The following is a 9,529-nucleotide window of genomic DNA, read 5'->3' on the forward strand; positions in this document are numbered from 1 at the left end:
GATTGGTGGGTGTGAATCACCTGTTGTTGCCCCCCACACACACACACACACATGCACACGGCCCTTAGCATCTCACCCAGAGCAGAGAGCTACATTTGAAGACTGTCTTATAGGTCAGGCTTGTCCTAGGGCTGCTCTCAGCAGCTTTTACCCCACGTGCTGCAGTTCCTGCTCGAGAGGGAGAGAGAATAGGCTAGAGCAGGGGGCTGCGGAGTTAGGACTCCTGGGTTCTATTCTCATCTCTGAGAAGGGAGTGGGGTCTAGTGGTTAGAGCAGGAGGCTGGGGAGATAGAACTCCTGGGTTCTATTCCTTGCCCTGTTGCACACTCGCCCTGTGACCTTCGGCACGTTGGTTTTTCCTTGCCTCAGTTTCCTTGGGAGGGGTGAGGGTTTAATTCATTCAGGTTTGTAAAGTGCTTTGAGATCCTTGGACGGCAGGTTCTAGAGACGGGCAAAGTCCCTGCCAGGAGTTCCCCTAGGTGCTGGCTCAGCCACCCGCAGTTAACAATGCGGGCAGCCGCGGGGCTGGACTTCAGAGCTTTCGGCTCCAAAAGCCCAGCCACGCCGTCCACTTGAGCTAAACCTCCAACAGCTTTGGGCAGTAGAGGGGCCATGACACACAGCTGAGCTGCCATTCACAGGGGGCGGGGTTGGGACGCACACACAGAGCAGGGCTCATCCCCTCCATCTGAGGGTAGCAGGGACACACACCCAAGAGGGCAGTCCTGGGATACACACATGCACATACTCTGAGTATGTTGTCTCCTCCAGCAGGACGGACACACACACACACACACACACACACACACGCCCATTCCAACACTTCCCTAACTCACATCTGGCAGGAGAAAGGAGTTTGAGGCTTAAGCCAGTCGTGCTGCTAAAGTGCTTGGGGATCGTGGTGGTGTGTAGATGGGGCTAGTGGGTGATGGGAGTGAATATTATCATATGTCTTTAAATATCCCACCCCCCCATCCCCGGGCCCATATGAGACAGCTCATGTGATTTATGAGCTGCTGAGGAAGGAAAAGGAGCCAGCCCAAAAAACAGCCCGAAGGTGAGATGGGACATGTGGAACTAAACGGTGACTTTTAAAAAACAAATCCGCAGTCATGGCCAGAGTTCTTGATGTCCCCACAGTCTCGGCACAATCTCCAGCCTGGCCATATTTAGTGGGGGTTGGTCCTGCTTTGAGCAGGGGGTTGGGTCACTAGATGCCCTCCTGAGGTCTCTTCCAATCCTAATCGTCTTGATTCTATGATAACACGCTGGAAAATGCTGACACCCCGGGAACTGGAACCGTAATAAATCCCCATCAGCATTGATTTTACGATGCTTCAGAGCTGTGGCCAAGGTTTTGTTTGTGTGTGTGTGTGTGTGTGTGTGTGTGTGTGTGTGTGTGTGTGTGTGTGTGTGTGTGTGTGTGTGACGTTTGATTCTAGGTTTGTGGGGTCTGCTTGCTATGGCTGTCTTTAGCGGGGCATTGTGGGGGCAGATTGGCCCGGTGGACTCTGTGCGGAGCTCTCTGGCGTGCCAACCGTTGCAGCTCACCTACGGAGGGTGCCAGCAGGAATCTCAGGCCGGGTCCCCCCCGGTCACGTTTGCCCGTGGAGCAGTTAGGGGATGATTATTTCTGGGGCATCTTTATACTGACCAAAGCTCTAGTGTAGACGCGGCTACGCCAGCAAAGTAGTGCTCTTGCTGGGGTAACTTATTCCACTTGGGAAGCCGGTATAAGCCGTGTCCACACTAGGAGGGCTTGCTGGGATAGCTGTGCTGGAGAACCCTTCCTAGTGTAGACCCAGCCTTTTTAATGGAGCCGTGGCCACCTGGCACTATAACTCAGCTCCTCCCACTCCACAAGCCCCTCCCGCTGCGCTAAAGGAGAATCACCGCTGGCTATTAGTAGCATAGGGGGCTATGCCACAGAAAAGCAGGTCGTATAAATTCCATCCAAGAGGGGGCAGCGATGGCACATCTGCACCTGTGCACACGCACACACCCCATCCAATATCTCCCCCCATTCCACATGCCGCACACATGTGCACCATATCCGGTGTTTCTCTCTTTCAGCCCCCCATCCCCACTCCAGTAACACCCCACCCCCGGATCGGTATGCCTGAGCTGCTGCCTGGGGGTACCATGCCTCACTAGCGATGGGCCTGAGGGGCCCCCCATTTAATTCCCAGTCCCCTGGGGCCCTCACAGCTCTGCATTCTGAGCCGATGGAGCAGTGAGTGCTGGGACCTGTCCCATGCTGTGGGGGCTCTGTGGATCCCGGAGGTCTCCACCCGCCCTGCTCAGAGCCGTGACTGGAAAATTGCCTGGTGCGAGCGGGCTCCGAGCACAGATCTAGCACTCCGCCTCCAGGGACCTCAAAGCCCACTGTAAATGGAAGTGGGTACCACCGTCCTCATCTTACGGAAGGGGAAACTGAGGCACGGAGCAGGGCCCTGGCTTGCTCAGGGTCACCCAGCAAGTCTGTAACCGAACTCCATCGAACCCAGGAGTCCTAGCTATCTCCTTGTCCCTGTAATGTAACCCACTACCCCACCCTCTTCCCAGAGCTGGCAATAGAAGAATACTGTCTTCTCCACCCCACCCCACCCCCGCTCTAACCACTGGTCCAAACTCCCTTTCCAGCACCAGGCTGACCTATGGCCTTTCAAAGTCTCCAGCTCCCAGGCTGCCATCCTGCTCCTGGAAATCAATTTCCAAGCTCCCATGGGGGGCGGGGGGCTACGTGCCGCTCCCTCGGGCCGGGGCCTGCCTTGCAGGGGGTGGGGGGCTTTCCCCTGCCCCGCCGCTGGGTTCCTGGGAGGCTGAGTGTGGGCACAGAGCAGCGTGGTGAGCCCGGGCCCCGTGCAGGGCTCAGCTGGCTTTACGAGCCAAGCCTGCTTGGCCTTATGGAGCTATAAATACAGCCAAGGCCACTTTGCGGCAGGACCCGTGACCTGGAATATGGTGAGAGGGGGCAGGGCCCGTGAACCACGGGGCTTTCTTGCCGGGTGCAGCTCTCCGGCTGCAGAGCGTGGCTGGGCAGCCCAGGAGCATCTTCCCCAGGATCTCCGCTGCCTCCCTCCCCTGCAATTACCCCAGGTGCTCTGTGCCCCCTCTTCCCCCATGTGCAGCTCTGCCTGCTGCCCCCCTCCCTGCCCTATGTATTGCCCCGCCTGTTACCGCTGCCCCACCTGTTACCCGCCCCCTTGCTGCCGCCCCTGCTGCCCCTCTCCCTGCCCCGCCTGCTGCCGCGCCCCCTGTTGTGTGGGCTGTTGCCACCCTCCCCACCCCCCCTGCTGCCACCCTCGCCCCCCCTGCGGGTGCCTGGCCTGTTGCCCCACTCCCTGCCACGGGTGCCACCCCCCTTCCTGCTCCACTTGTCGGAGGCCTGGAACCCGGCTCACCACCAAGTGACCAGCGCTCGGGTCTCTCCAGATGCTGCCGGATCCGCAGGCCCAGGGGGACCACCCCATCTCTGCTGCAACTGCGGCTCTGCTGCGGTAAGTTACCGGGGTCCCCCCCACACCGTGACTTACCTGCCACGGGCAGGGCCGACGGGACCGTGCAGGCCAGGCCACCGGCACCTTGGACACGTCCCTGCAGCCTGGCTGGCCTCTCACCCTGCTCCCACCAGCTGATGCACCCACGGAGCTGGGGAACATTCCCCGGGGGGGGTCGGAGACCACAGGGGCTCACACCAAGGCCTGGGACAAGGGAAAGTGAGGGAGCTGTGTCCCCAGAAATCCCCAAAGCTCTGCAGTGGGGTCCGTTTGCCGGACTAGTAGCCAATGCTGTGAGCTTCCCCGCCGCAGTGCCCAGCCAGGACACCAGTGCTGCTGTGAGCTTCCCCGAAGCAGTGCCCAGCCAGGACTCCAGCGTTGTGAGCTTCCCCGCAGCAGTGCCCAGCCGGGACTCCAGCGCTGTGAGCTTCCCCGAAGCAGTGCCCAGCCGGGACTCCAGCGCTGTGAGCTTCCCCGCAGCAGTGCCCAGCCGGGACTCCAGCGCTGTGAGCTTCCCCGCAGCAGTGCCCAGCCGGGACTCCAGCGCTGTGAGCTTCCCCGCAGCAGTGCCCAGCCGGGACACCAGCGCTGTGAGCTTCCCCGCAGCAGTGCCCAGCCGGGACTCCAGCGCTGTGAGCTTCCCCGCAGCAGTGCCCAGCTGGGACACCAGCGCTGTGAGCTTCCCCGCAGCAGTGCCGCACTGGGGCATTGCTGTCAGCCTGACACAACCCGTGGAGTTCCAGCTGGTCCCCAAGGCTTCAGTAGGAGCTATATCCCCTAGCTGCCTCTTGAATGAGGAGAGTGGTAAAGTCTAGTGGTTAGAGCACAGATCTGGGGGTCCAGTTCTGGGCTTTTTTCCCAGCTTGGCCCCATCACCCAGCTCTTGTACGCTGGCCCAGCACCAGGATTCCAATTCTACAGGGGCCATCGTGGGAACTGAGCCCCGGGGTCCCAGCCCCCGTCACGCAGACACCCAGAGCCGCTAAGTGCTGGAGTAAGGACCTGGGGCCCCGGCTTGCTGCTCAAGCCTCCCAAACAGGAGCCTGGGCTGGGGGCTGCCCCAACGATGGCAGCACGGCAGCGAAGGAGGCAGGACGGGGAGCAGGGAGCTGAATCAGGGCCGGGGGCGCAGTGTGTACGTTGCTGGGGCTGACTCCCAGGAAGCAGCGATGAGGCGAGACTCTGGGCATTGGCTCCCCCGGCTCTCTGAGGGCAGGTGATAACCCAACCACTCCAGGGACACTCAGAGGACGGTGGGGGAGCCCCTGAGACAGAGTCCTGCAGGAGGTAAGGGAGCAAGCCATTTGTGCAGAGACAGAGATAATCCCAATGGGCCGTGGCCCTTGCCTGAGGCGGTGGACCAGCATAGTGGCAGAGGTATTTGCACGAGCACAGGGGTATTTGCACGGGTGCTGGGTATTTGCACAAGCACAGGGGTAGTTGCATGGGTGTTGGAGTAGTTGCACAGGGACAGAGGCATATTCTTGAGCACCAGGGTGGTTGCACAGGGTGGGATGTTTGCGCACGTGGAGGGGTATTTGCCTGGAGGAATAGGCACATTCTTGAGCACAGGGGTATCTGCACACGCACATGGGTATTTGCACAAGTGTGGGGGGGTATTTTCATGACCACAGGGGTAGTTACACGGGGGCTGGGGCAGTTGCACAAGCAGAGGGGCGGCTTGCACAGGGGCTCACGTAACCCACGCCTGCCTGGTGTGGTGCTGTCTGGCTACAGTGGCACGTCGACCATCCAGCGGTTGAGGCGTCTGCTACAGCTTTGGCTAAGAGCCGCGTGGCTTTTAGCCCATGCAGCAGAGGCTCTTGCACTAAGTCTCAGGGGTCCCCGGTTCGATCCTGACGACCAGCATCTGTCAGCGTTACGCTTGCATTGAAGTAGCGATACGGCTCGGGGGAGTGTGGGAACATGGATGGCTGAACTGCGGGGGGGAGGTCCCCAGATTAGCTCCTACTCCCCCCCCCCCGGCCCTCTCTTCCCCCGCATTGTGGGATGTCTTGGGGGTGCTTTACAGCTGGGCCATGTGTTTCCCCACTTACCCCCTAGCCACACCCCCGCTGCCCCCCCCTTTATCTGGGGTGAGCCATGCTCACATTGTCCCGGCCCATGTGCTACCAGGAAGTCACGCTGTGTCCCTCCCCCTCCGCACATGCCTTAATCGCATTAATCTTCGCCTCACAGAACCGTGCCAGGGCCTCCAGGAATTAGCGGGGGCCGGGGTTGTCCCGAGGGGCCGGAACAGCTGGCACCCGGCTTCTGTCGCTGGGCCGGGCGATCCCACGAGGAGGCCGGGCAGCTGGGGCTCCGGCGCGCTTCACGTGACGCTCCTAAGGGCGCGGGAGGTCGATTCGGGCAGTGACGGAGGGTGAACCGGGCCCCCCTGTGCGACGCTGAGCCCCCAAAGTGCAGTTCAGTCCTGTGCTGGGGCCTCCATGGGGGGGGCATGGACCTGACCTTGGGGAGAAGGGCCCTGTGTGTAACCCCCACGTCTCCCACTCACCTGCAGGGAGAGGGTTGGCAGGCAGCCTGCAGTGTAACAGATCAGGGCTGGAATCTGGGTCAGCGTGGGCCGGGGGGAGCGGAGCACCCAGACTGCCAAGGGCGATTAGAGATGGATCTCCCAGGATGGATCGGATCAGCACCTGCTGGGTGACCCCCTCACCCCCTGGGAAGGGGGGGGCACCAGGTACCCATCTGTTGCCCGGGTCACATATATTTGATACTGATCTTTAACAATACTCGATGGATCTGTGGCTCGGGCGGCTGAGGGGTTCTGCTGCATGTGTGAGGGGAAGGGACAGGGCTGATGAGAAGGGGGCTCTGGGGTCCCGAGCGCATGGGGTCTCCCATAATGTCTGTGACTGAGGCGAAATGGGTGGGGCCCCAGTGAACGAGTCGTACCAGCGCCCCAAATTTCTCTCGACTGGCCTGGGAGAGCTATGGAGCTGGGGAATCCCCCAGTTGCCTCCCTCCTGTGCTCTGGGCAGGGTTCGGGGGGTTCCACTGTGTAGGGGGACAGGGATCTGGATTGTGGGGACCCCCCCTTAGCCCCTGTGTGCCAAAAATCACATCTCTGTGGGGGTCACTGTGCCCTGGTGGGATTCAGGGGGTTCCACTGTGTAGGGGGAGGGATCTGGATTGTGGGGACACCCCCACTTTGTCCTCATGTGCCAAGGATCACATCTCTATGGGGGGCTCGCTGTCCCCCTGGCTGGGTTCAGGGCGGCACAGTGCGAGAGGATCAGTTGCAAGATCGCCAGCTGTTCTTTGCGCAGAAGGGGAGCACCCAGGGCTACTGTGGCTTGGAGGGCAGTAGCCGCAGTGTCTCTGCTGGTTCCATGCAGCGTTAGGGGGAGGAATTCCCCACCCCCGAGCATTGAGAGCCCTGCAGGACGTAACCCTAATTGACTCAGCCCCACACCCTGCCCCCCTTCCCGAGATGCTCACACCCCTCAGCATCACTGTCTTATTGCTGCAACGCTGGACAGGCAGGGGTTAAAGCAGGTTGAGTGGGGAGAGGGGAGGAAGCCACTCAGCAGACCCCCCCCTCCCCAAACTGTGCCACAGCATTGCAATGCCAGGGGGGACTTTCACCGGGCAGAGACCAGCCCCACCTCCTGAGTTACCCTGTAGCGTGGGGAATGTGCACTGAGCTGGGAACCCGGTGCTGATGAGGTCTACGCTCTCGGCTTCCACTCAGTGCTGTCTATATCTGTGTGCCCCAAAGCTCTTCCCACAAAGCAAGATCTCAGACCCCCCAACATCGGGCCCAGGCAAGTATAATTCCATTCTACCCGCTCCTTGCTACAGATCTGGTAACCGAGATCGCTTAAATAGAACCCCGGTCTCTAATACAAGACAGCAGCCACGCTGCCTTTGCGAAGAGACGGGCCAGATTTCTGCAGCGGGCCTGTCTGTAGCCACTAGCCCACACTCCCCTCCTAGAGGCAGGGATGAGACCTCACATTCTAGTGCTGCCTAGTGGAGAGCTGGGTAACCCGCTGGCAAGGTGTGTGTCTTGCCCAGGGGGTCTGTGCTGGGGAGCCGAAGACGTGCGCCCCAAATCTTGGGGACCCCTCGCAGTTGCACGTGAGGGAATTTCTACCATCCCAGCTTTTTTTTTTTTAAACAGATGGTGTCAGGGTTCCCTCCCCACTCTGAACTCTGGGGTAATCCTCTGCTCCTATACAGCGCCCCCACCCCCATCCAGCCACGGAGCTCCCTTTGCTAGCCGGCGTTGGGGCAGCTGCTCCTTCAGCTCAGAGGCTTCGGTGCTGCATAAGGTCCTGGGTTCAAGTCAGGCTCTGGTTGGGTCCATTTGGGCACCCGCAACCTGAGGCTACTTTACAATCGTGGTGTTGGCCCAGTGAGGGGCAGTGCTCTGGCCAGGGCATGGGGCTCGTTGGAGTCCCTGAGCCTCCCTCTCCTGTCCTATCTGTTGGGGTCTCTAAGCCCCGCCTCCATGGCCCATCTTTGTCGGGGTCTCTAAGCCCCGCCCCTTGTGTCCTGTCTTTGTTGGGCTATCTAAGCCCCACCCCCTGGGATCCAACTTCATTGGGGGTCTCTAAGCCCCGCCCCTCATGTCCCTTTGTTGGGGTCTGTAGGCCCCGCCCCTCATGACCCATCTTCATTGGGGTCTCTAAGCCCCGCCCCGTCTTTGCTCAGGTGTTTATCCCCTCGCCGAGGCCAGGGGGCGACAGAGAAGAGACACTCCCCCCCCCACACACATCCTTGCCCCTGGCACCCTCCCGATTCATTCCGGGTTCAGCTCCCGCTTCTCGTTCCATCAGGTTCCCAATTCCCCACACTTCAGAAATGTCCCCCCTTCCCCGCAGCCTTTCTCTTTTCTGATTGCCCCCTTCTCACATTCAGTAGCCCCTTCCCCACCCCCACCACCCTATCCCTCCCCCCACATTTCTAACCCTCCCCACCCTCGGGTCCTCCTCTTCCATTCCCCCAACACACGGGCTCCATTTCTGCCTCCTTCCATTTCTCCTTCCTTCTCTCCATCCCCTCTTTCTTCCCCTCTCCCCACCCCACCCTCCGGGGGTGCTTGGCACAGGACACTCCTGCCCCCTTTGGGAAACGCATGGGTGAGATGCCAAGGGAGGACTGGGGAGAACAGAGGGGAGAGGTAAATATGAGGAAGGAGAGGGGAGCATGGGGGAGAGGGGTGAATTGGTGGGGGAGGGGACGAATCGGTGGGGGAGGGGAAATGAATTGGGGATCAGTGAATAGCTGGGGAGAGGGGATCATGGAGGAAGGGGGTGAATCAGTGGGCAAGGGTGATAATTGGGGGGAGGGTGAATAGTTCGGGGGAGGGAGTCAATCTGCTAGGGAGGGGGTGACTTGGCAGGGGAGTGGTGAATTGATGGGGAGGGGAATGAATTGAGGGGAGGGGTGAATAGGTTGGGGAGAGGGAAGAAGGGGAGGGTGAATCAGCAGGGGAGGGGATGAACTGGGGAGGGGAGAGCAGGGGAAGGGGTGAATAGGTGGGGAGAGGGGAGGACAGAAAGAGGGGCGAATTGGCAGGAGGGAGATGAACTGGGGAGAGTGAATGGGTGGGGGAGGGGGATGAATTGGGGGAGGGGCGAATCGGCAGGGGAGGGGAAGAACAGGGGCAGGGGGATGAATTGGGGGGAGGGGCGAATCGGTGGGGGTCCCCTCGCTGGCTAGTTGCCAGCTTTGGGGCTGGGCCGGTGGGAGGATGACGAGGGGGTGTAGCCTGTAGACACACAAATGGGAGCCTGGCAGAGATGGGGGAGCGGGGCGGAGGTAATCTCCTCCCCCAGCCAACATCGTTTCCGATCGGCCGGCTTTTCCCGGGGCGGGTAATTAGCCACGGGCCAGGAGCGGCCTGGCCGGCAGGGCGGGATTCGGTTCACCCCGGGGTGGCGAAGATTTGCCCTCCCGTGGTGTCCTTCAGTCAAGTTTTCCCTCCGGCTCACCCAGAAGTTCTGTGCCGGAGGCAGGGCTGGCCAGGGACCCTCCCCAGCCTGTGCCAGGCTCAG

The sequence above is a fragment of the Mauremys reevesii genome, linkage group 25 (genome assembly GCF_016161935.1).
Source record: "Mauremys reevesii isolate NIE-2019 linkage group 25, ASM1616193v1, whole genome shotgun sequence".
NCBI lineage: Eukaryota > Metazoa > Chordata > Testudines > Geoemydidae > Mauremys > Mauremys reevesii.